The sequence below is a fragment of the Phyllostomus discolor genome, chromosome X, assembly GCF_004126475.2.
Source record: "Phyllostomus discolor isolate MPI-MPIP mPhyDis1 chromosome X, mPhyDis1.pri.v3, whole genome shotgun sequence".
NCBI classification, from domain to species: Eukaryota; Metazoa; Chordata; class Mammalia; order Chiroptera; family Phyllostomidae; genus Phyllostomus; species Phyllostomus discolor.
In genome coordinates, this window is record NC_050198.1 from 27229803 (window position 1) to 27245980 (window position 16178).

At 35.7% G+C, this 16178-nt stretch overlaps 1 long non-coding RNA gene across 1 annotated transcript; it reads right to left on the bottom strand.

Annotated features, from left to right (window-relative positions):
- Positions 1–5734: 5734 nt before the first annotated feature.
- On the bottom strand, positions 5735–15296 carry LOC118498478. The gene is made up of 3 exons (XR_004900964.1): positions 15069–15296; positions 8190–8194; positions 5735–5749 (listed from the first exon to the last, which is right to left on the bottom strand). It is a non-coding gene; the product is annotated as an uncharacterized LOC118498478 (long non-coding RNA).
- Between the last annotated feature and the right edge of the window lie 882 nt (positions 15297–16178).

A 16178-nucleotide genomic window follows, 5' to 3' on the forward strand; every position in this document is an offset into this window, starting at 1 on the left:
AGAATACATGCAAATCATTAATAAACAATGGGGGAAAATAGGCAATGTGGAGTTACCTAGATATCTGTAAAGGGGTGTACATTAGGTGTTTATATCACATATCCCCTAGCAAACTCTAAATCCATAAAGAAATTTTTGTTTTGTATTCTCTTCTTGGAGTTTCTTTCCTTGGTATTTGCCATACTTTGTGCTTATCTTTGCTAGTACCATTCCCAGACCATGGCAGGAGGAGAACCTTCCCTTAGGGTTCATGCTTTAAAGCACCCCGATACCACACATAGGCATACATAAAATGTATGAAAGAACATATAGGTATCTCTTGCACTCATGCCCTGCTGCTCATTGCTAACATAGAGCAACCCACAGTGCTAAGCATCCACTTTTATGCCTTATTTCATTTTGACCCTGTAGGAATGAAGTCCTCAAAACTAAAGGCAATCACATTTCAGCACTGTGAAAGTTTATGATTTATACCATTGGCAACATTGGAAATTGACACTTCTTTTGAGTTCTAAGAGAGTTTGAATGGCAGAAGTCCTAAAGTATGTGAAAAGGCTCACATTTCAAATAATTCTTCTCTCAAATGAGGAAAACAATAGATTTTTTGCATATTAAAATACTTCCTAGTAATGCTAAGGGTACATTTTCTTGCTTTTCTTTATGTTCTCATTCTAACTTGAAAATAATTAAAATCAGCATGGTGTTCACACTGAGACACCTGAAGGAAATTTTGCAATCTTAAATCAATCATGTTACTTTTAAGTTTGATATATATATAATTCTAGACATGTATGAAGTGTTATACTAATTCTTTACGTTGGCAACTAAATGAATGTTGAATGTCAAAATTGTGAATAGTTTTAATTTTCATAAAACTATTTACCCGTATTTTTAGGAATATAAGATGCACCAGACCATAAGATGCACCTAGGTTTTAGAGGAGGAAAATAGGGAAAATTTTTAAGCAAAAAAAATGTGCTAAAATATTTAATAACCTGTGACCCTGCTCCACCCCCCCACACACACACAGTGAGCCAGGTAAGCTACATTCAGACTAGAAGACTCACCTCCTTTTCCTCCCAAATTTGGGGAGGGAAAGTTCATCCTATATTCTGAAAAATATGGTAGTAAGATTTTATCTGATTTTTAAAAATTAAAAATGTTCACCTTTATTTTTAAACTTTTTGTTAAAATTTTGTTATACCTTAAATACTGTTTTTAGCCAGTTATGAAAAATCCACAGGATTCCAAAATACAAATTTGTTATTTATTAATTATAATTTTGTATGTGGCTTTTAATCTTGATAGATAACCTTGGTTTCAATCATTGGTCAAAATGATTTTCACAAATCATTTTGTGAAAATGTTGACTATGGTAATGTAAATAGGGATATTGCTGAAATTAAGGCAAGAAAAAATGTCATGAAATTAACATGATAATTGTTCTAGCTGGTATGGCTGAGTTAGTTGAAGTGTCATCCTGTACACCAAAAGGTCCGGGGTTTGATTCTGGGTTAGGGCACATATCTAGGTTGCAAATTCCATCCCTGATCAGGGTGTGTATGAGAGGAAACCAATCAATGTTTTTCTCTCACATCAATATTTCTCTATTTCTGTCTCTCCCTTCCTCTCTCTAAAATCAATAAACATAATTTTAAAATTAAAAATATAATCAATATGTTATATTTGCCTTATTTTATTATTCACCTAAACATCACCTATCCGTCAACTGAGTAACTAGACATGTATAACTATAATTTTAGTCAAACATACAAACTTAGTTTTATGAAGGTGTGTTTGCCAAGATTATAGGATATAATATGTGAATATATATTTAGGTTCACCTGTCTGTTAGTTTCATTTGTAATTTTTAACTATTCAGACACATGGTAAATGGACTTTCAGGTGTACTCTTGCACTGCTGCCAAAAATGTTGCGAACAGTCTTTCTGATCTCTCCTGTTTCCTCAATGATTTTGAATTTTCTCCTGACTGTTATCCTTTCTTTGCTGTGTATGTTCTTATTCTCTCTACTAGGCAGAGCAATTTATGTGTGCCTCAGTTTTCACCCTTCCACAGCATATTCATTTCTTCATAACCCTAAAAAAAAATGGAGTCCCAGTTAAGAACAGGCTAGCATGGTCTTCCTCTTTTTGTACCTGGGAAAATTTTGTAGTAGGGGAAAATTCCCTACAGAAATCTACCAGGCAATGCTGTATCCTATTCTACCTTCTTGCTTGCCATCCATTTTTCTTAAGAGAATAAAGTACCTAATTCACATTCTCTAACATCTTTAGGGGGCTGAGTTTGAAATCCCAGCCAGTGGTATTTGCATTTGAAAAAATGTCCACAATCATAGGGGAAGTTTATTGTTGCTTTTTTTCTTTTTTACAGTTTACTTTCAATTTCACTTTGTATTGGTTTTAGGTGTACAACTTAGTAGTTAGATAATCATATACCGTACACAGAGTTCCTCTTGATATTTCCAGTAAAATCATAGGGGACATTTTAATGTTAGAAATTGCTAAGTTTGGGTGATCAGACATGACTGAAGAAGAGGTTTTTAAGCAGAATCCCTCCATTTTAAACAACATGTATAGAAAGTGTTACAACTTTAAGTTCTATGGGTTTTTTGACATTAGCAAAAGAGAAGAAACACAGAGAGGAGTTTTATCAAAGTATTTCTTTTACCAAAAGAGATCCACTTCCCTAATGCCAAAGCCATTTTTAGAAAGCCTTTGAAGTGCATGTTTATCTTGTTTCCTTCTTTCAAGATTCATTGGGTTTCAGAAAAATGGCTGCTTTAAGGTCTCTAAAGTACAAATTCAAGCTTTCAAGCACTAAACACAACTTATTACCTTTTCCCTCAACAGACTTCATGTTTTGAAAGACAGTATCTGGAAAAACGGAATTTATTGAGTCATATATTTTCTGTTTTTGATTAATGAGAAATATCTATAACTACCAAACACAGCCTGAAATTTCTACCCTGAAATGTGTTTACAACAGAAGATTGGAGACATCTTTATAATTATTCTGGACATTTTATTGAAATGAATGTCATTTCAGTTGTGTTTTTAAAAATATAGAGAATATCCTGCAGATCTGTGTTTTTACTGGTTATTACTTTCCTTTACTTCTTTGAAATCTTTTAAGTGTTTATGTGAAATAAGATACCTACTAAGAAAGGTTCTTGGTGACTTAACTGGCTTCAAATTTCAAAAACAGAGACTAGTAGCCATTTCTACATAGAGGCCTCTCATACAAAATGTGCTTCAGGGATAATCCTACACTGAACTGCCCACCTGCACCATGTTCCTACCATCTGGGCCAGCCCTTATAAAATAATAGTATTTCAACCAATAGGACTGAGGCTTTCCCCATACAACTGGAGCTGCACCCCTATATCCCCATCAACATTTTTACCAATCAGAATAACTCCATTCTGACCAATCAGGAGAGTGATTTCAGACCAATCAAACTGTGAGGGTTTGAAGTCCTCATTTGCATGAGAACAAAACAATAAGGGACCAGGATCAAGGACTTCTGTCTATATAAGTCAGCTCCCCTGTGGCTTAGAGATTGCATTCTTTCCACCAAAGACTGAAGACTGTTTTCCTTGGCTGCAGCTGAAACACCAAAAATGAAATACCAAAGACATCTTACCTTACCAGAGCAGAGAAGAGCAGGCAGAGCAGAGCAGACCACACTAGAACCCAGAGTGGAGTGGAACAGAGCAGAACTGTCTAACTGGAGAGGGGCCTGGCCTCAGGGCTGCCTTGTCCCAAGGCCACCTCTGTTCAGGGCCCCACAGCCTTGCTGTTTCATAGCCATGCTGCTTCACAATTGATCTCTAACTATTGAGCTGTCCCACAGACATGCTATATCACAATTGAGCTATTTGCACCGAACAAAGTTTCCTTCTTCACTGCACCCCAAATTGGGGATTCCTGTTGGTAGTTGAACTGACACCAAGGATTATTGATTGACAACATAGAAGCAATAAAAATACTGAGTTGAGGCTGGATTTCTCCCTATGGCCAAGGGGGAAATGAGCAAATCTTTTCCCCAAATATAAATTATAAACCTATAAAAATTGACAAAACAACCATTTCACTGTTTTTGAAATTGACCAAAGTCCTCTAATAGCATGAGGAACATTTAAGCTTGAAAAACTGTTGAAATTCAGGTAAGAACCATGGGACTTGTATGGAACTCTTGCCTGTGGCTACTCCCATGGACACTTGCCAACACAACAATTCACCCCTAACTCAGTAAGTGCAGAAGTTATGCCAGGTTCTCTGTTGAAGTTAAAGGGGACTCACTCAATTTCAAGTGTTCGGTGTTGGCCATGCCCATCAGTGTTATCAAGGGAATTAATGATCTCTAGGGCCCAAATCAGGGCTGACACTAATGTAAGACAAGTGAGGCACAAAGTGAGGTACAACAAAGAGGATACAAAATTTAAGAGGCAACAAAATGCTTTAAGAAAAATATTTAATCACAATATTTTTCAAAAATCAAAGTTAATGCAAAAATCCATGATGAACAAAGCACTAAATCAACATTACATTCTACTACATTTTATATTTTATTTTTTATTAATGGTTTATTGTTTATGTATTAAATTTGTTACAATTTTCCCCCTTCACTCCTCTCTACCCAGGCTGGCTCCTACTTCCAAAGTTTACCCCCTCACTGTTATTGATGTCCATGGGTCCTTCTAATATATTCTTTGACTATGCCTTCACCTTCTTTCAATCAGTCACCAACTCCTTCTCCCTCCCTTATGGCTGTCAGTCAGTTCCATGTTTCTGTGCCTCTGATTTTGTTTTGCTTGTTAGTTTACTTTGTTCATTAGATTTTTCATGTAAGTGAGATCATATGGTATTTGTCTTTTACCAACTGGCATACTTCACTTAAGATAATAGTCTCCAGTTACAACCATGCTGTCACAAATGATAAGAATTCTTTCTCTTTTTCTGCTGCATAGTATTCCATTGTGTAAATGTATCACAGTTTTTTACTCCACTCATTTATTGATGGGCACTTAGGCTGTTTTCAGAACTTGGCTATTGTAAATAACACTGCTATGAACGTTGGGGTGCACAGGTTCTTTTGGATTGGTGTTTCAGGGTTCTTAGGGTATAATCCCAGCAGTGAAATTGCCAGGTCAGAAGGCAGTTCCACTTTTAGTTTTGGGGGGAAATTCCCTACTGTTTTCCATAGTGGATACATCAGTCTGCATTCCCTCTAACAGTGTAATAAGGTTCTCCATATCCTTGCCAGAACTTTTTGTTTGCTGATTTATTAATTATAGGCATGGGAACACACACATAAATCAATGAAACAGAATAGAGAGGAAAGAAATAAATCCATGCCTTTATGGTCAACTACTATTTAACAAAGGAGTCAAGAGCATAAAATGGAGTAAAGATAGTAGTCTCTTCAATAAATGATGTTGGGAGAACTTGACTGGTACATGCAAAAAAATGACACTAGACCACCAACATACACCATACACAACAAAAAAACTCAAAATGAATAAAAAACTTAAATATAAGTCAAGATATCATAAAAATCCAGGGGAAAACATAAGCAGTACAATTTAAGATATCTCACATAGCAGTATTTTTGCCAATATGTCTCCTAAGAAAAGAGAAATAAAGGAAAAAATAAACAAATGAGATTACATCAAACTAAAATGCTGTTGCACAGCTAAAGAAATCATCATCAAAATGTAAAGGGAACTGACTGTATGGGAGAACATATTTGCCAATGATATCTCAGACAAGGGTTTAATCTCCAAAATATATAAAGAACTCACATGATTCCACACCAGGAAGACAAACAACCCAATTAATAAATGGGCAAAGAACCTGAACAGACACTTCTCTGAGGAGGACATACAGCCCATAAGCATATGAAAAAATGTTCAACATTACCAGCCATCAGAAAGATGCAAATTAAAATCACAATGAGATATCACCTCATACCTGCCAAAATGTATCAAAATTTCAAATAAAAAATAGGGCCATCTCTGGCACTGGATCTACTTTAGTTGTGGACAGGGCAAGCATATTCCAGGCTGAGGAAGTTATCAAAGAAAAATGTATATTGTTTTTATTTGTATAATTATTTAAAGGTATAAACTTTCCTCTTACAAATCATTTAGTTGTATCCATAGTTTCTGATAGATCATGTTTTCATTATTATATTTTCAAAATTTGTGCAATATTTTGACAGTGCAAGATGGCAGCAAGGTAAGTGGGAGTGGATCTCAGTTCTCCCTGTGCCCAACTGGGAACCTAGCTGATCTCCTGAGGAACAGAGTGAACAGCCAACAGAATCCCAGCTTATATGAAGTTGGGAGGCCAAAAATTGTATTTTCATTTCAAGATGACATTGAAAAACAGGTGAGATTGTGCTGGGACCTAAGCCCCTGTGGCCCCTGGCCCAGTGCCTGCCTCCAGATCACTAGATCCCTCCCCCATCACAGCAGGGAGGGCAGCCTGGCACCAGGAGGGACCTAGATGCTGAAAGTTGCTGGGGGGATTAGAGACAAAGTGGGAGACACACAGAGGCAGTACACATCCACAGAGACTGTGGATACCAGCACCAGAGAAACTGGGGTGCTGGGCAACACTTGGAGAAGGGAGGAGTTGGGCCATGTCAGATCCTGACTCGGATAGTCTCTGGACTGGCTGGAAAGTTGGGCTGTGTGAAAAACTGTGTGCTTGTTAAGAATGGCAGGCAGCTGCTTTGTAAGGAATTCTCAAGCAGTGGCTGGCTTGCCCCAAGCTTGACTCCAGCTGCGTGCCCAAAGGCTGAGTGGCTGAGTGGAACTGTGCTCCAGAGCTTGACTTGCATGCTCAGTGATTGAGTGGCTGATTTGAGCCTGGAAGCTCACTTATGACCTGGGCCACAGACTGGGCAACTGTGAAGATTGCAACCTAGACCTGGTCCCCATCCTCTCAAAACCATATGAAGGGAGAAAAGTGAAGCCAAGCCCACCTCTTCCTGTGGCATCAAGGAAGAGCAGCAGAACTCACTGAACTAGTTTAAAGTTGACAGGTGGCTTATTTTATTTATTTCCTCTCCCCTTTTCTTCCTTTCTTTTCTTCCCCCAAGTGAGAAAATAAGATGTGGAGTTATGAAGGGTCCAGAGACAGATCCAAAGGGGGAGCACAAGGCTAAACCCCAAAACTGAGAAACTGAGAAAAATGTCACTTTGCTATCCCATAGAACTGGCATTTTATTGTTCATGTGTATTATTATTTTTTAATTATTTTTACCACTTTTATTAGTATTTTTTTTAATTTCTCCTCTTTATGTTTAGTTTTCCTCATTTTAATTCTCTGTTTAATTGCATTATTTGACTAGTTTTCCTTATTCTCTCTTTATTGTGTTTTGATTTTCCTTCTTTCACTTCACCTGTGTTCCAATAACACATGACTCTAGATTGGGTACTTTCCATTCTGGTTATCCAAATCATATATTTCTTGTCATATTATTGTTGTTCCACTACTATTGTAAATAATTGTTGTTCCATACAATTGTACATACTACATAGCAACCCTCCCTGATCTTAGCCCACTTCAGTTTATTCCTGAGCATTATTGTTGTTATGCTTAACTCTATTTTTTCTCACACTAAGCCTAATTTCTACCCTTTACTCTCACTATATTCTCATCATCTAACCTTGCACAAGTGCTCTGTTTTCTAGATTCAGCTTAAAAACTTCCTCACCTCCTACAAGAGTCTTATCCATTTTTCACCTTTTATAATAAGTGGCTAGTTGGGTGAAATATCAGTTAATGCTATGCTTATCCAAAGAATCTCCTATCTGTTTTCTACTTGCTGGTATTTTAAATCCCATACAATACTCCCCTGCTGTCTTAATCCATTTTGCTTACCCCTTGCTACTGATCACATACAAGAATAGGTGGAAGATGCAAACATCAGTAAAGATAGAGTGTCCAGACAAGGAGATTAAAGAGACCACACCACTGAATGTCATAGAATTCCTACCATAGGAGTTGATCCTACAAAGACAGCTATCAAAGTGAAGCATGAGGAAGTGCAGAGACAAACAGAAAGAGTCACCTAAAATGGGGAGACAAAACAAGAACATGCAATCAAAAGGAATGGAAGATTTCCCACTAAAAGAGCTAAATGAAATGGAGGTACCCAAACTAGCAGATATAGAATTCAAAATAATGGTTATAAAGATGCTCAAAGAATTCATATACAACGACAAGGAACTGAGTGACAACTACAACAGCATGAAAGAGAAATAGAAAACATAAACAAAAACCAGGAAGAAATGAACAACAAAATCTCAGAAATAAAAAAAAAAACACTAGAAGGAATTACAAACAGGATGGATGAAGCAGAGGATTGAATCAGTGAGCTGGAGGACAAGGTAGATAAAAACACCCAGAAAGAGCAAGAAAAGGAAAAGAGGCTCAGAAAAAGTGAAGAGGTGGTAAAGGACCTGCATTACAATATGAAACATAATAATATCCATATAATAGGGATACCAGAATGAGAAGAAGAGCAAGGAATAGAAAACCTGTTTGAAAAAGTAATAATGGAAAACTTTCATAGGATGATGAGAGAAAAAGTCACATAAATCCAGGAAACACAGAATGCCAATCAAGAGGAAACCAAAAGGCCCACTTCAAGACACATCAAAATTAAAATAGCAAGATTCCAAGATGAAGAGAGAATCTTAAAGGCAGAAAAAGAGAAACAGGAAGTAACATACAAGGGAGCCCCAATAAGGCTAGCAGCTGACTTCTCAATGGAAATGCTCCAAGCCAGAACAGAATGGCAAGGAATATTGTAAGTAATGAGAACCAGAGGTCTGCAAGCAAGACTACTGTATCCAGCAAGGTCTCAATTAAAATGGAAGGCCAAATTAGGAGTTTCCCAGACAAAAGAAGTCTAAAAGAATACACCTACAAAAAAATAAAAAGCTCTGCAAGAGATGCTAAAGGGACTGCTTTAATAAAAGAAGAAAAAAGTCAGAGATAGAAGAACACAGGTATGAAAAAATGGCAATGAATAAGTACCTATCATTAATAACCTTAACTATAAATGGATTAATTGCTGCAATCAAAAGACAGAATAGCTGAATGGATAAGAAAGCATGACCCACACATATGCTGCCTACAAGAGACCCACCTCAGAACAAAAGACTGACAGACTAAAAATAAAGGACTGGAAACAAATATTCTAAGCAAATGGACAGGGAAAAAAGGCTGGAGTCCCAACACTTGTATCAGAAAAAATAGACTTAAAAAAAGAGCCATAAAAAGAGACCCAAAAGTCACTTCATAATACTCAAGGGAAGAATCCACCAAGAAGACAAACATTGTAAATATATATGCACCCAACATAGGAGCCCCCAAATAAAGAAAATCCTGGAGGACTTTAAGAAAGATATTGACAGCAACATAACCATATTAGGGGATTTCAACACCCCACTGTCAAAAAATTAATAGATATTCCAAACAAAATATCAAAAAACATATTGCAGCATTGAACAATGTCCTAGATCAAATGGATTTAATTGATTATATATATATATATATATATATATATATATATAGAGAGAGAGAGAGAGAGAGAGAGAGAGAGAGAGCCTTTCATCACAAGAAGTAAAATACACATTCTTTTCAAATGCACATGGAACATTTTCAAAGATAGACTACATGACAGGTTACAAAACAAGCTTCAACAATTTCAAGACAATTGAAATCATATCAAGCATCTTCTCTGAGTACAATGGACTGAAACTAAAACCAACCTCAAGGAAAAAATTCAAAAACACTCAAACTCATGGACATTGAATAGCATGTTATTAAACAATGAATTGGGCAATATTTAGCTTAAGGAAGAAGTCAAAAAGTTCCTGGAAACAAATAAAAATGAGCTCACATCAATCCAAAGATTATGGGACACAGCTAAAGCAGTCCTGAGAGGGAAGGTCATAGCGATACAGACCTACCTAAAAAAGAGAAATACTTCAAATAAAGAAACTAACTCTACACCTTCAAGAATTCAAGGAAGAACAACAAAGACAGCTTAGAGCAAGTAGGAGGAAGGAAATAGCCAAGATCAGAACAGAATTAAATGACATAGAGACTAAAAGCACAATTCTAAGGATCAATAAATCCAGGAGATGGTTCTTTGAAAAGAAAAACAAAATTGATAAAACTTCAGGCAGACTCATCAAGAAAAAAAGACAGAGAGGACCCAAATAAACACAATCAGAAATGAAAGAGGAGAGACTACAACTGATATACAAAGGATTGTAAGAAATTACTACAAAGAACTATATACCAAGAAATTTGAAAACCTAGGTGAAATGGACAAATTTATAGAAAAACATAATCTTCCAAAACTCAATTAAAAAGAAGCAGAAAGCCTGGACAGACCAATAACAGCAGATGAAATGAAAGCAGTAATCAAAAAACTCCAAACACAAAAAAGCCCTAGACCAGATGATTTCACAGGAGAATTCTACAAAGCTAGATAAAAAGCTAACCCCTATCCTTCACAGACTATTTAAAAAAAATCTAAGAAGACGGAAGGCTCCCAGAATTTTTATGAAGCCAGCATCATCCTAATCCCTAAACAACACACAGACACAACAAAGAAAGAAAACTTCTGGCCAATATTGCTGATGAACATAGATGCTAAAATCCTCAACACAATATTGGCAAACTGCATCGAGCAATACATTAAAAATATCATACATCATGATCAAGTGAGACTCATCCCAGGGATGCAAAGATGGTACAATATTTGCAAATCAATAAAAGTAATATATCACATAAATAAAAGCAAAGACAAAAATCACATGACCATATCAACAGATGCAGAAAAAGCATTTGATAAGGTACCATGCCCATTTATGATAAAAGCATTTAGCAAAGTGGGAATAGAGGGAACATTCCTCAACATAATAAAGGCCATATATGAGAGTCCTACAACAACATCATATTCAATGGGCAAAAACTAAAAACATTCCCACTAAGATTAGGAACAAGACAAAGTTGTCCACTTTCACCACTTCTATTCACCATAGTATGGGAAGTCCTAGCTACAGAAATCAGAGAAGAGAAGGAAATAAAAGGTATCCAAACTGAAAATAAGGAACAAAAACTGTCATTGTCTGTAGGTCACATGATAGTGTACATAGAAAATACTATGGACTCCACAAAAAAACAGCTCAACCTAATAAATGAATTTGGCCAACAGCAGAATACAAAGCCAATATTTAGAAATCAGAGGCATTTTTGTATAACAATAATGAAACATCAGAAACAGAAATCAGGGAAAATATCCCATTTGTTATAGCAACAAGAAATATAAAGTTCCTAGGAATAAACTTAACCAAGGAGGTAAAAAACCTGTACTCAGAAAACTACACAACACTGAAGTAAGAAATTAAGGAAGACAGAAATAAAAGGAAACATATACTGTGTTCACAGATTGGAAGAATTAACAACATCAAAGTGTCCATACTACCCAAAGCCATTTATAGATTCAGTGTAATATCTGTTAAAGTACCAATGACATATTTCACAGTTAAAGAAGAAACATTTCAGAAGTTTATATGGAATGGTAAATGACTCTGAATAGCTGCAGCAATTTTGAGAAATAACCAAGTAGGAGGGATCACAATACATGATATCAAACTATATTACAAGGCCACTTTAATTAAAACAGTCTGGTTCTGGCATAAGAACAGACACATAGACCACTGGAATAGAATAGAGAGCCCAGAAATAAACCCAAGTCTCTATGGTTAATTAATATTTGACAAAGGTGTCAGAAGAATAAAATGGAGCAAAAATAGCCTCTTAAACAAACGGTGTTGTGGAGCTGGACAGCTACATGCAAACAAAAAAAAATGAAACTTGATCACCAATTTACACCATACACAAAAATAAATTCAAGGCAGATAAAACACTTAAATGTAAGTTGTGACATCATAAAAGTCCTTCAGGAAAACATAGGCAGGAAAATCTCAGATATTCCATGCAGCAATATTTTTGCTGATATGTCCCCTAGATCAAGGGACATAAAGGAAAGAATAAACAAATTAAAAAGCTTTGTGTGTCTAAAAAAACAGCATTAAAATGAAAAGAGAATCAACTCTATGGGAAAACATATTTGCCACTGATACCTCAGACAAGGGTTTGATCTACAAAATATATAAAAACTCACAGGACTCCAATCTAAGACACTCAACCCAATTTAAAAATAGGCAAAGGACTTGAACAGACACTTCTCCAAGGAGAACATACAGAGAGTTCAGAAACATATGAAAAGATGGTCAATATCACTAGTCATCAGAGAGATGCAAATTAAAACCGCAATGAGATACCACTTCACACTGGTCAGAATGGTCATCATAAACAAAGCTACAAACAACAAGTGTTGTAGAGGTTGTGGAGAAAAGGGAACCCTAGTGCAATGTTGGTGGGAATCTGGACTGGGGCAACCACTATGGAAAACAGTATGGAATTTCCTCAGAAAACTAAACATGGAGCTACCTTTTGACCTATCAATTCCACTGCTGGGACTATATCTTAGGAACTCTGAAACACCAATCCAAAAGAACCTATGCACCCCAGTGTTCACAGCAGCACAATGTAGTCAAGTGCTGGAAGCAACCTAAGTGTCCAGCAGTAAATGAATGGATCAAAAAATCATGGTACATTTACACAATGGAATTCTATGTGGCAGAAAGAAAGGAGCTCCTACCCTTAGCAACAGCATGGATGGATCTGAAGAGCATTATGCTAAGTGAAATAAGCCAGGTGTTGAAATACAAATACCATATGATCTTACCTTTAACTGGAACTTAATCAACAAAACTAAACAAGAAAGTAAAATATAACCAAAGACATTGAAATTACAAATAAACTGACAGTAACCAGAGCGGAGAGGAGAGGGTTTAATGGGGGGAAAGGGTGAAGGGTTTACAGTAACAATTATAAAGGACACATGTACAAAAACAAGGGGGGTGTACAGAAACATGTACAGAAACAGGGAGGGAGGTGGGGATGTCTAGGATGTTGGGGAGTGGTGGGGAGAAAAGGCAGAAAAGTGTACTTGAACAACAATAAAATTCAAAAGTATTTTAAAAAACAAATAAACTTTTTTGCAATTTTGTGTATACATTTTTCTTTGAAATTTTACTTAATAGTTTTTTTTTTATTTTTCAGTACAATATATTATTGAAATTGTTATTAAGTTTTAGTTTTATTGCACTATGATCAGTAAATACTGTTTGCATTATTTCTATTCTTGAATGTTATTGAAACTTTTTTGGAGTCCTAATATACAGTCCATTTTTATGGATGATTTATAATAGGTTCAGGGTTCCCTATGAAATAGATATTTTAATATCCTTCTGTGGCCTTTAAATTTTTATCTACTTATTCCACCTTAGATTGAAAGGTATGTAAATTCTTCATATTATTAGTGTGAATCAGTCAGCTATTTTTCTTCACATTTACATATATAACCAGTTGAAAAAATACTGAATTTTAGGTAAGAATCATGGTAGTATATGGTACTAAAATATGTATAGGTATACAAAAATGTCTTTCATATATGTTTTTATACATATATGTAGTTTTTACTAGAAAGTCTGTTTTATTCTGTTATATCATTGGTATTTAGAAACAGTATTTTGTAACAATGGTAATACTTACATCATCCCCTTTTTTTTACATTCTCTATTGGTTCCCTGTTATGAGCAATATTGGAATGTGTTAGTTGCCTTTTCTTACCACTTACCTACCTCTTAACCATGATCTGATTGAAAATACATTTTTAGCCCTGGCTGGTGTGGCTCGCTGCATTTAGCACAGGCCTGCAAACCAAAGTATCACTAGTTTGATTCCCAGTCAGGTCATATGCCTGGGTTATGGGCCAAGTCCCCAGTAGGGGGTGCTTGAGAGGCAACCACATACTGATTTTTCTCTCCCTCTCTTTCTTTCTCCCTTCCCCTCCCTCTAAAAGTAAGATCTTTAAAAATAAAAACCTTTAAAATGTTTAAATTATTTCAAAAAGTAAAATAAAATACATTTTTAATACCAGTTACTACTTGTGGTAAGCAGAATAATGCACTCTCCAAAGATGTCTATGCCCTACTTCCAAAAACTTATAAATATGTTACTTTACATGGCAAAAGGAACTTTGCATGTGTAATTGAGTCAAGAACCTTGAGATTATATGATTACATATGTGAGTCCCATGTAATCACAGGAGTCTTTATATGTGGGAGGAAATAGGGTCAGAGTCAGAGAATGAGATGTGACAACAGAAGCAGAGATTGGAATGATGCAAGACCACAAGCCAAGAAATGCAGGCAACCTGTAGAATTTAGAAAAGAAGATAAAATAAATTCTCTTCTATGATCTCCAGAAGGAATACAGCCCTGCCAACTGATTTTGGACTTCTGACCTCCAAAAATGTAAAATAACAAATTTGTGTTGTTTTCACCATTAAGTTTGTAGTAATTTGTTACCAAAAGGACTAGGAAACTAATAAAATACCCACAAGGCAATCTGCAAACTTATTCTACATTTGACATACTCTTCCTCTTATCCATTTTTCTAACAAATAAACATTTTTAACTATAATATTGCCTCCTATATCTATCATTTAGACTTAACTTGACTGAAAATTATATATTTGATGCTTAAAACCAATCTTATTGCCAATGCTTCTTCAATCATTTTGTTTTTTCTGAAGTTCTCATTCTGTCAGATTCATGACAAAGTGTTCATGGGAAGAATATTATGTGATTCCTTGCATGCTCATAACATGTTTGCAGTCTTTACACTTGAAAGTTGGTTTGGCTGGATATTAAATGTTTGCCTCATATCATCTTTCATTGACTATTTAAAATATGTTACTCCCATTGTCATCCATGTAAAGGCCTTCCTGTCAAAAAGTCTAATAGATAGCTGTTTTTTTTTCCTCAAAAAAGTCTTGGGGCCTTCAGCCAAGATGGAAGCATAGATAGACATGCTTCACAGTGAAAGGAAAGAAACTGGATGCAAATCAATGATTTGAAACAGAAGGAAGAAATAAACATTCAATTGGAACAGAATGAAGAAACAAGAATTCAAATAATTGAAGAGAGACTTAAGAAATTCTGGCACAGCTTCAAACACTCCAATATCCAATTCATAAGGGTGCCAGAAGTGGAAGAGGAACAGCAAGAAATTGAAAACTTATTTGGAAAAATAATGAAGGAAAACTTCTCCAATCTGGTGAAGGAACTATGTATATAAACACAGGAAGCTCATAGAGTCTTAAACCAGTTGGACCCAAAGAGGAATACACCAAGACCCATCATAATTAAATTACCCAAGGTTAAAGATAGAGAATCTTAAAAGCAGCAAGAGAAACAAAGACAGTTTGCTACAAAGGAGTTCCCATAAGACTATCAGTTGATTCCTCAAAAGAAACCCTATAGCCAAGAAGGGACTGGGAAGAAGTATTTGAAGTCATGAAAAACAATGACCTGCATCCAAGATTACTCTATCCAGCAAAGCTATCATTTAGAATGTAAGGACAGGTAAAGTGCTTTACATACAAGGTCAAGTTAAAAGAGTTCATCATCACCAAGACTTTATTATATAAAATGTGAAAGGGACTTATCTAAGAAAAAGAAGAAGATCAAAAACTATGAACAGTAAAATGACAACAAACTCACAACTATCAACAATTGAACCTAAAAATAAAAGAAAAACAAAAAATCAAACAAACTAAGCAAACAACTAGAACAGGAACATAATCACAAAAATGGAGATCACATGGAGTGCAATAAGCCAGGATAGGGTGGGGGACAAGAATGGGTGAAAAGGTACAGGGAATAAGAAGCATAATGGGTATGTACAAAATAGACAGAGGAAGATTAAGAACAGTATAGGAAATGGAGAAGCCAAATAATTTTTATGTATGACCCATGAACATGAACTTAGGTGGTGGGGAAAAAATGTCAGAGGGAAATGGGGTACCAGGCAGAGGAGGATTAAGGTGAGAAAAAATGGGACAACTGTAAGAGCATAATCAATAAAATACATTTTTTAAAAAGTCTCAAAGGAAAAAAGTCCTAGTGTTTTTAACACTAATAAACTT